The following is an 11166-nucleotide window of genomic DNA, read 5'->3' on the forward strand; positions in this document are numbered from 1 at the left end:
GGTTGAAGATGAGCCTAGGCCCGTTTCCCCCCTCTCCTGAGAGAATGGAGGTTGAAGATGAGCCTCAGCTCGCTTCCCCTCTTCCGACACTCCTCGGGGAAAAATGAAGTTCAGCGTCAGGACTCGGGGCCTCGATTACAGTTACGTGGCCCCGGGGCCCCGAGAACAGTCCCATCGCAACGCCACCCGGCGAGGTTTTAGCCGGTAAGAGTCGGGCATAACCCTCTACCCTTTCCCGAGGGTGGAAGGTATCCATGATGGATTTCCTCCTCGTTTAAAAAGATAAAATAGGTTAATAAAAATAGTCCCCCGTGGACGCCACCTTTTATTATTTTTTTTGGTAACGCAGGGGATATTCATTATGGATACCCCTCCCCCGTGGGCGCCGCCTTGACTTGGTGGGAGAGCTTGAAGGTCCCGATGACGTACAGAGCGTGCCGACGGGGGTTTCGGTCCCTGGCAGGTTCTACCATGCCGGAGTGGACTATACTGAGGGACTGGACCAAAAGCGCCCGATCAGGCTGGATGACCGACCTGATCTTGACCAGAATGGTCATAGAGCAGATGGGAGGAGAATATCATCCCTGGAGGCATTGCACGCCGGTGCTCCGGCAGCCAATAGGAATGACCTCGTCAGCACCCGCTCCAGGAAGGGGACCTCATTCTCTGAGGCATTGCACGCCGGTGCTACTGCAGTCAAAGGGAACGGACCACTCCCTTGCCCATCTCGATTCAACCGTTACAGTTAGACCGGGATGGAAGGACGTACTCGCACCCAGGGCTCCAACCCATGGAGATCCTCCCCCCATGGTGCCAGGGAAGCGGAGGAGTGCTCCAGGCCACTCGGAAGTATTCCGAAGTCGGCGTCGAGGCACCCTAGCACGTCCTAAGAGGACCCACTCTGAGAGGCATTGCGCGCCGGTGCTCCGGTAACTAAAAAGAGTGAACCTCTCTCCCTCATCTGTCCTGGCCACGGCCAGGCAGATGGAGAATCCCACACCCAGGTCTGCACACCATGGGGTGTAACCCCATGGTACCCGGGAGAGTGGGGTCACTCGGACCGCTCGGACTTATTCCGAGGTCGGGTTTGAGACCCTAGGGCGAAGAAGGGAAAGGACCCCACCTTCGGAGGCATTGTACGCCGCTGCTCCGGCAGCCAAAGAAGGTGGGCCTCCCCGCTATCCCTCAACCGTCCGGCTTTAGCAGGGTGGAAGTAGAAACCCACATCCGGGTGTGCACGCCATGGGGGTTAAACCCCCATGGCACCCGGGTGGTGGGGGAGTGCCTTGGACTCCCCGTGGGCGCCACCTTGTCGTGGTGAGGGGGCTTGCGTGTCCCGATGATGTACAGGGCTGTACCGGCGGGGGTTTCGACCCCTGGCAGGTTCTACCATGCTGGGGTGGCCTGTACAGAGGGACCAGACTAAGAGCGTCTATAATACTCCTGGATGGGCAGCTGCCTCCAGGTTTTAACCAGGGTCTGGAAGGTCTCACTCGTGGGGCCCAAAGGACCCTACAGCGCGGGCAGAGCGGGCTTGTTAGCCTGGTGAAGGCAGCCGGACGGGGAAGGAAAACCCCGAAATCACACCCGAGTGGGCCGGGCTCGTAATAATCCGGCACTAGGATGGACAATTATGACGACTTCTGGAAAAAACGTCTCGGTATTCGGACCCGAGAACCGGCGTGGGGAGGGTAGTGTCCTGGCCCTCCCCATGTCGTCATCGACGACGGGCAGGTGCAGGGGTTGACCACGGGCCCCTGTACTGGTATGATTACCGTGAAGCGTCGCGGCGGGGAACATGACCTGGTCCCCGGTATGTCATCAAGAGACGACAGGTCACCTGATAAGGATAGCTCCGAAAGGATCAATAGTCGGAGGCACTATAGTAGTCGCAATAACGACCGACACTCTGACGTGGACTACACCAGCCGGTCCTCCTCCGAGCAAGCTCGGAGAGACCGCTCCCACCGGGGAGTGCGTAACGCGGGGCCCACGGGCCAAAAGAAGAATGGGCTGCCGCGCACCGTGAGAAAATCCACCTCGGCGTCCAGCAGCCGAAAGGGCGGTTCCCACCGGGGAACTTGCCGGACAAGCTCCCGTGTTAGGAAGGAGCGAATGTCTCGCGCGGAAAATTCCCCGTGTAGCGACGGGAAGCGCTTTTGCTATCGAGGAGGAAGCGTGGCCAGCTCGTCGGGAGGAGAGTGGTCCTACGAGGGAAGTCGGGTAACCAGGGAGACGGTGTCTAACATCCACACCCCGACGCTGGGATACTCGAGGCCTGGCCCCCTTTCTAGTAAAGGGGCCGCACAGGCGAGGGGGGAAAACGCGAGCACGAGTAGTGGGAAGAGAATGACGACCGGGAAGGTCCATAAGGTCAGACGTCATTCTCTCCCAGCGGTCAAGAATTCCGGTGGCGAGAGATAACTGTGGTAGGTTTGTGGCAAGGATCGATAATCTGGAGACCACCACCAGCGGAAAGGAAGCCAACTCCATCCAGGCCGTAGTTGCGACAAAGAGAAGGAGGGAGACGACGAGCGGTGAGTCATCTGTTCTTTTGTCGTTGCCACTCGTCCGACGCAGCCGAAGTCCCCCTTGGTTTTGGTCCCGGGTAGGGACCCTAGAGGCCATAAACCTACACTGATAAATATATACACCTACATAATATATACATAAATCTACGGCCGATATATAGGAATACGGAAGAAGAGGGAAGAGGCGGTGGTGAGGAAAAAGGAGGAGACGGAAGCTCGTCTCGAGGCGGAGATCGCAGACCTCCTCGGCAGGGGGATCCTTCGGTCCCTAAAGGACACGCGCCCTGTCGAGGAGGTCTTCAGGGCCTCCGCCGCGAGAGCGTTACTTAGGGAGGCGAGAACACCAGAATTGGCCTCGGAGGCTGGCCGAGCCCTCGGGGCTATCAGATTGGAGGCAAGAAGGTCAAAGACCTTAAAAGAAACGTTCGTCTCACTGATGAACCGAGCGGTGGCCACCTCCGAGGCCATAATGACAACCCTCATCGCAAAGGTTGCTGCACAAGGCGAGGATGAGGAACCAACCTCGGCGAACAGGGAGACGAAACAACTCCGGGAGGAACTCAGGACAATGAGGATCACGGTCCGGAGCCTCGAAGAAAAATTGGTAGCCAAGGAAATTGACGCTGGACCAGCTCCAACACCGCAAATTGCAGCATTAACATATGCACAGGCTGCCAAAAAGAACGGAGCCTCATCTATGGATGAGGAGCCCCGACTAGGTCCACCGAGAAAGAAGAGGAGGATAGTACAAAGGAAAGTCGTAATCGACAGCTCCTCGAGCTCCTTCGGGGAGGTGGCGGAAGGGGGGCCCAAAGATATAGTCCCATCTTTTGACGATACTATGCCAATGGATGCCAATGGAGGATCCCCCTCCCGTCATGAGGCCTCCTATCGGAGGGGTGAGGAAGGAACTAGACAATGACCTAGCCAAGTTCAACCTGAAGCCCGAAGAAGAAGCAACCTATAAGGTCCTCTCCAGAGGAATCGACTACTTCCTCCAATGTCGTGAAAAAGTGAAGGTGGATAGAGGATCATGGGTTCCCGACGTAGAGGAACTAATTCAGGTCCTCAGTCCTCCCTCGGCCTCGGCTCCTTTGACCGGGAATGCGCGTGACGACCCGGCTGGGAAAGGGAGCGCCGGGAATAAAAGGGATCCAGCCACAACCCCGAAGGAGACCAATAGGACTCAGGCGGAGAGGAAGAGAGAAAAGAGGAGAAGAAAGGAAGCCCGGAGAAGACAGAAGAAGTTGCAGCAGGAGCAGCCGCAGAGGAAAGAGGCGCGACACCCTACAGCCCAACAAAGAGGAGGAGGTAAGGGGCCCCACTCCGGAAGGCTGAAATGACTGCTGCCAAAGGAGGAGAGCAAAAAGACCCCTTACAGGATAAGCCTACAGGAGGGAAAGGAGGGGCTGGCCGAACGCCAGGCCGGAAGCAGGGAACGAATACTGCACCCCCTCCCCCTCCCCCAATTGCCTCTCAGCCTACCACAATACCAGGGAGAGAGGAAACCTGGAGCAAGGTGGGAAGGGGGAAAGAAAAGAGAAGCAGGAGCTAAGGAAAAGCGGAGCGGCTCCCCAAAGACAGGCCCCTGGCCTGAGGTGGGGGGGACTAAAAGCGGCGGCAGTGGTGCCGCGGCCGCCCAGATCTGCCGCCGTCACCATTACGTGCCCTGAGGGATCCTATAAGGAATTCATGACCGAGGCCAGGCGCCGGATCGATTCGGAGGAGCTGGGCATCCCGGAAGCTCTGCGAATTCGCGCGGCTCGAACGGGTGCCCTGCTGATCGAGGTGCCTGGCCTCGGCTTAGGGCCCTCCGCTGACCGGCTTGCCAAGGAGCTCGGCAAGTTGGCGGCGGAGAAAGGCCCCGACTACCGCGTACGGAGGCCGGTGAAGATCGCATCAATGCGAGTCACCGGTCTGGACGCGACGGTCGGGGCCGACGAGGTGGCGGCCGCAGTGGCCAAAGCTGGGGGGTGCCTACCTGCGGAAGTATCCGTAGGCAGGTACCACCTCACACAGCGAGGAATGGCCTCGACAGTGGTGCGGTGCCCGCTCGCGGCGGCCAGTAAGGCAGCCGCGACGGGGCGGGTCCGGATCGGCTGGACCCGCGTCAGGGTGACGGTGCTGCCCGCCCGCGCCGAGTTCTGCTTCAAGTGCTTGGAGCAGGGCCACGTGCGCGGGCGGTGCGGGAACGCCGTCGACCGCAGCGATGCGTGCTATCGCTGCGGTAACCCCGGCCACTGCGTTAAAGAATGCGAGGCGGCAGCGGCCCACTGCCCTGTCTGCGCGGGGTTGGGAAGGAGGGCCGACCATAAGGTTGGTGGTCCCTCCTGCCGCCCCCTCACCGGGAAGGAAAAGAGGCTAAGGAGGAGGAAGCAGACTGGGCCCGGAGCCGACGGGGGGGCAACTGGGGCCGCTCCCCCGTCCAGCATCAAAGACGGACCAACCTCCTCCCCTGGAAAGGAAATGGGAGATAGAGGGGAGGTCATGCAGACCTCTCCCCCAACGAGGGAAGACGATCGAACGGCGGCGGAGGCAGCGGACGGCCGCACCCTGGACCCTGCCGCCATGGACATTCCGGAGGAACCGATGTCCCGGCGTGAGAAAAGGAACGTGGGGCCATGGAGGCGGCAACACCGGCGGCGGAGTCCGGAGAGGAGACGACAGTGACGTGGGACTCGACGCCATCCCTAGAGGACCAGGTGAGGCGGGTGGATGCGAACGCTCCACCCCCATCGACTGTAGATGGGAAGCCAGAGAACGCGCCATCCCTGGCTTCCTCACTATGTGCCCTACCCTCTTACTCCCTAGAGGTGGAAGGGTCAGAGGTAGGGACCACCCACATAGCCTCGGAGGAGGCAACGGAGTCATTAGTCTCTGCGGAGGCATCAGATCTAGAAGCCACAATGGCTGACGCTCCCTCCGGAGAGGCTGAGACGGCGCCTTCGCCGCCCGAGGCCTCCACGGAGGGAGTGGAGGAGGAGCGCCCGGAGGAGGCGTGAAGGCCTATCTTTCACTCTCTTCCGGATCTCCCAAGCCAACCTCGGCCGCGGCGCCCGGGCCCAAGACCTATGGATCCACAGGCTTGCGGAACTGGGCGCCGGACTGGGGATGGCCACCGAGCCACACTTCATCCCGGCCGGTAACCCCAACTGGCTGGGTAGCAAGTATGGCTTGGTGGCCGTGGTGGCTAGTTCCGCAACAGGCTCACCCCCTGCACGATCAGGAAGAGGGGGGGCTCGTACGTGGCGGTCGACTGCGGGCCCGTCACTGTGGTGGGGGTTTATCTCCCCCACCACAGGAACAAGGAAGGTCGCGGCGAACTTGCCCGGATTGAGAGGGTCCTAGGCAGGATCGGAGATGTGGTGCGTCGGTGCCACCCCCGATCTGTCGTAGTTGCCGGGGACTTTAATGCCCACTCGGAAGAGTGGAGCTGTAGTCCTCGGCAGCGGGACCCTCGGGGCAATGTCGTGGCCGACTGGCCGGCGGGATTGGGCCTCGTGGTCATAAACACGGGGTCCATCAGCACCTGTGTGCGGCCGGGGGGAGGCGAGTCAGTCATTGACCTGACATGGGCCTCCCCCTCGGCTGCCCGGGACTTCCGGAAGTCGGTGGTGGAGGAGGAGAGGGAATCACTGTCTGATCATAGATATGTGATGTGGTCTCTCCGACTCCCCAACCCTCACCGGGTGCTGACCCGCCGCCCTGGGGAGGGGGATTTTCCCCTCCCCAAACGATGGGCCCTCGGTCGATTAGACGTGGACAGGTTCCAGGCGGCCGTCCTAGCGGCCACCTGGCATCTCGGAAGAGAGCCAGGTGAACGGGAGCCCCTCCCTCCCCAGGAATTGGCAAGGGAGGTAGTGGGCATTGTGGCGTCGGCGTGCGACGTCGCGATGCCCCGGTCCCACCCCCGCCGGCACCGGGCGGCATACTGGTGACGCAAGAGATCGCAGAGATCCGCGACTCCTGCGTCCGAGCAAGAAGGCTCTACACCAGTGCCCGGCGTGACGGGGGGGGATGTCGCGGGTACTAAACAGGGCTACCTCAACAAGAGGGAAGCCCTGAAGGTCGCCATCAAGGAAGCCAAGGAGAGAGCCTGGGAGAAACTGGTGGACTCCTAAGACGACGACCCGTGGGGGCGCCTGTACAAGCGGACGGTCGGGAAGATGCGTCCGTGGGCGCCCCCACCAACGGAGTCGATGGACCCTCGGGACCTCGAGGGGCGCCTCGATACCCTCTTCCCGAGGGTGGAGGGGGGCTCTCCCCAGATGCCCGTCCCGGAAATACGGGACGGGGACTGGAATGAGGACCTGAGGGTTTCGTTGGAGGAGTTCGCCAGGGCCAGGAAGAGGCTCGGGGTCAAGGGCAAAGCCCCGGGCCCTGACGGTATTCCTGGCCGAGCTTTGGCCCTCGCCCTTGGCGAAGGGAACTTATCCGCAGCCACGCGGGACGTTCTAGAGAGATGCCTCAAGGGGGGAGTCTTCCCCATGAGTGGAGGAGGGCCAAACTGGTCCTCCTCCCGAAGGAGAGCAAGACGCCCGGTGGGGCGCCAGCCTTCAGGCCGATTTGCCTGATGGACGAGGTGGGCAAGATGCTCGAATGCATCATTGCCGACCGCCTCGTCCAGCATATGTCCCTGGAAGGGCCGCACCTCCACAGCAATCAGTACGGGTTCAGGCCCGGACGCTCGACGCTGGATGCTATCCAGCACGTCCGGGACCTGGCCCATACTGCTGTGGAAGAGGGGGCAGGGTGTGCTTGCGGTGTCACTGGACGTTATTAACGCGTTCAACGCCCTGCCTTAGCCGGAGATTGGACGGGCCCTCGAATATCACGGGGTGCCCGTCTCTCTCCGGCGCATCCTGGCGGCCTATTTCAGGGACAGAGACCTCGCCTACTCCGGGAGAGGCGGGGTCCAAGGCTGGCGCCGAATGGAGCGCGGTGTTCCGCAGAAGTCCGTACTGGGCCCCCTGCTATGGAACATCGCGTTCGACCGGGTGTTGCGCTCTCCCCTCCCCCTCGGCGCCCACGTGGTCTGCTATGCAGACGATACGTTGGTGCTCGCCGAGGGGGAGAATTGGGGGAGGCTCGCCTCCGAGCAGAGACGGCACTGAACTCGGTGGTGGGCATCATCAGCGATCTCGGTCTCAAAGTGGCCCCCCACAAAACCCAGGCGATGTTATTTCATCGCCGCCGGGGTAAGGGAAGGCCACGGAAGGCCCGGGTCCTGGTGGATGGTGTCCGCGTCCGCGTCAGGTCCACGATAAAGTATTTGGGCCTGACGCTGGACGTCATTGGGACTTTGGGGCCCATTTCAGGCGCCTGGATCCCCGGGTTCGCAAGATAAGCTCGGCCTTGGCCGGCTTGATGCGAACCCAGGGGGGCCCGGGATGGAGGGCTCGCCGCCTCTACGTCGGGGTAGTGCACTCGGTCGCCCTCTACGGGGCGCCCGTATGGGCGCCACGGCTACTGGCTACCGGCCGCAACAAAAACCTGATTCGTCAGGCGATGCGGCCGGTGGTCATGAGGGCGATCCGGGGATACGCCACCGTATCGTATCTGGCGGCGACCACCGTGGCCGGCTCCCCCTCAGATGAGCTCCTCGCTGAGGAGAGGTTTCTCCTCTATTGGCGAATAATGGAGCTCCGCAGAGGGAGGAGGGACTATCGGTCAGGGACCTAAGGGCCTTAAAGGCCCAGGCCTGTGCCCGGACCCTCGATAAGTGGTCCGCCGATTTGGCGGATCCGCGAGGGTTCGGGCGCTGGACGGCCGAGGCTGTCCGCCCCTGCCTATCAGAAATGATGGGCAGGAGGGGACGCCGATTGTCCTTTCACCTGGTGCAGGTGCTGACCGGACATGGATGTTTCGGGAGGTACCTGAACAGGATAAGAAAGGAACCCACCACCGAGTGCCACCACTGCCCGGAGCGCGTGGACTCAGCGCAACACACGCTGGTCTCGTGCCCCGCTTGGGACCAGCGGCGCCGAGTCCTGGCCCGGGCGGTGGGCTGTAGGGTGGAGGCCCTCTCGCTCTCGCGCATGGTTCGCGCCATGTGCGGGAGCGAGGAGTATGGGGGGAGGCGGCCTCCTTCTGCAAGGACATCATGTCCCAGAAGGAAGCCGCCGAGTGGGAGCGCCGCCCCACCGACTGTCCGAGGAGACGGCGGAGGGGAAGGGGCTCCCCAGGTTTAGTTAGCGGGCCCGAGGTGGCGCCGACCGAGGGGGAGCAATGATCTTCGGACAACCGAGGATCGCCCCCTCGGCCACCTCGGGCCCGAATGCGGACGCGCGGGGGAGGGTCGCCGGGGGGAGGGGTGTAAACCCCCCTCGCTCTCCCCCGGGCGTCGGCAAGGTAGGGTAGGGGGGAACGGGGCCCTCTGGGAAAGGGTCTCGTTCCCTCGCCCCCTCCGGAGTGAAATCACTCCTCGAGGAGGGGGTGGGGAGGGAGGGTGGGTGTCCCCTCTCTCCCGTAAAGCACCGGAAGGCCAACCCGATCGGCAAGCCGATCGGGGCACCGCACCAGGACCCTCTTTCAGGAGAGGATCCACACGGGTGCGGTACTTAGGCGTGGGGCTCCGTGAGAGCCCTAGGGCCGGGGTGTTAGGGAGGGAATGCTGGCACAGTTCCCCCAACTCCCCCATCTCGGTCCGACTGGTAGATATCCCGCAGGAGTTTTAGTGAGTAAGAGTCTCACATAACCCTCTGCCCCTCCTAGGGGGCGGAGGGTACCCATTATGGGTTTCTCCTGCGTTATCACAAAAAAAAGGGGAAGGACACCCAGTGGAAATACTCGGCCTAGTGGGCTCCTTAGCCTCACGGCAACCTATTCCGGAGAGGAAACTCCGATATCAAACCCGGGCGAGAACTCGAGAGCTTGACGTCGTGGGCAAGCAACCGATGTGAAGGGGAGGGAGAATCCCAATTCTAAACCCGAATATCGGGCTCATTAATTTGGGAGGTTGCCAGAGAGCCCATCAAGGGGAAGGACACCCACAGGAAAAACCCGGGCTAGTGGGCTCGTCAGCATTACGTAACTTATTCCGGAGATTGGAAACTCTATTATCAAACCCGGGAGAGGGTTCGAAAGCTTGATTCCGTGGACAAGCAACCTAGTATTAGTAGAAGAACCCCAATACCAAACCCGGGCGTTCGGGCTCGTTAGACCAACGATGCCAGTCAACCGAACCAGGAGAAGGAAGACTCAATGCAAAACCCCGGGTGTGTGAGCTCGTTAGCCCTCGGGCGACTATAACAGAGAGAAAAATCTGACACAAACCGGACGTTGGGGCTCGTGAGTCTGGCAGTTCAGACATTGGAAACTAGGGGAGGAAGAACCCCAAATAATAAACCCGGATGATTGGGCCTGTCAGTCTGGTCTACCAGACACCAAGCGAGGGGAAGGAAAACCCAAAGTAAAAACCCGCGCGTTTGGACTCGATAGCCTCAGGGCGACCAAACCGGAGAGGAAAACTTCGTAAACAAACTGTTCGGGTGCTCGGGCTCGTGAGTATGGTTTCCCAGACGACAGAGGAGGAAGGTAAAACCTCAAAGGACAAACCGGGGTGTCGGCCTCGTCAGCCTAGTGAGGCAGCCGATTGTATGAAGTCCGCAAAGCAGAACACGTGTGGTCTAATTCCTCTACACGAGTGCCGCTGAACGGCACCACCCGGCGGAGTGCGTTGCGGACCACACAGGTCCTGGTTCCGTCGTCGGGTTGGACCTTCTGGTCTCCGGGGGCGGTGCATAGTTGGCAACGGGGAGCGAGCACTATCGTGCACCCCCTGATCCGTTATGCCAATGCTCTAGGGGGCTGGTGTGTTCGCTCGGCGATGGGGGCAGGAGTGCTCTCGGCGGATGTGACGGGCTCCTCTTGGGTGTAGGATGCCGTCGCCATCCAGAATAAATGTGTGTGTGGGGGAGGGCTTCCGGAGGTGGCTGGCGACGGCGCTGATCCTCGAAGGAATGTGGCTGTGGCGGTGACGGATGGGGCCGACCCCGTCCCAGTGCTGGAGAGGATATGTGCGTCGAATGAACCATCTTAGGTCGCCTTTGAAGGAGGGTTTTTCTGGGTGCCGAGTGGGCATTCATTGAGGAAACTTGGGAGATGCACTTATCGGTGTCCCAATCTCACCCTCACGAAGGTGGAACCGGCCAGCTGCTATGGGTGTAGGCATCCTATCGTTTCACGTTTCACGGAACACCCCTCCAAGGCTTTAAATGCATGCAGAGGGGTCATGTCCAGAGTAAATGCAACAGCGAAATAGATCGTAGCAGGAATTGCTACAGATGTGGGAAGGAAGGACACCTGGCCAGGGAGTATGAATCCCCTCCGGACACGTCCCGGAGGTACCGCCGATCAAATCAACACGCCGCGTTCGGACTTAGCCGCTGGCGCGCGCTCGAGCCGTCGGAGGTTCCGACCGCGACGTTCTCGCCGCGCGGTCGCTACACCGAGCCGCGGATCGGACCGCCGCACGTGCCGCTCGGTTGTACGACGTTCGACCGAACCTGCGCCCGCCGGACGGGTCCGATTGTCGGGCCTGGCACGTCCCGGAGGTACCACCGACCAAAGCAACATGCTGCGTTCGGACTTAGCCACTGGCGCGCGCCCGAGCCGTCGGAGGTTCTGACCGCGA

The sequence above is a fragment of the Harpegnathos saltator genome, unplaced genomic scaffold (genome assembly GCF_003227715.2).
Source record: "Harpegnathos saltator strain DR-91 unplaced genomic scaffold, Hsal_v8.6 scaffold109, whole genome shotgun sequence".
Classification (NCBI taxonomy): Eukaryota; Metazoa; Arthropoda; class Insecta; order Hymenoptera; family Formicidae; genus Harpegnathos; species Harpegnathos saltator.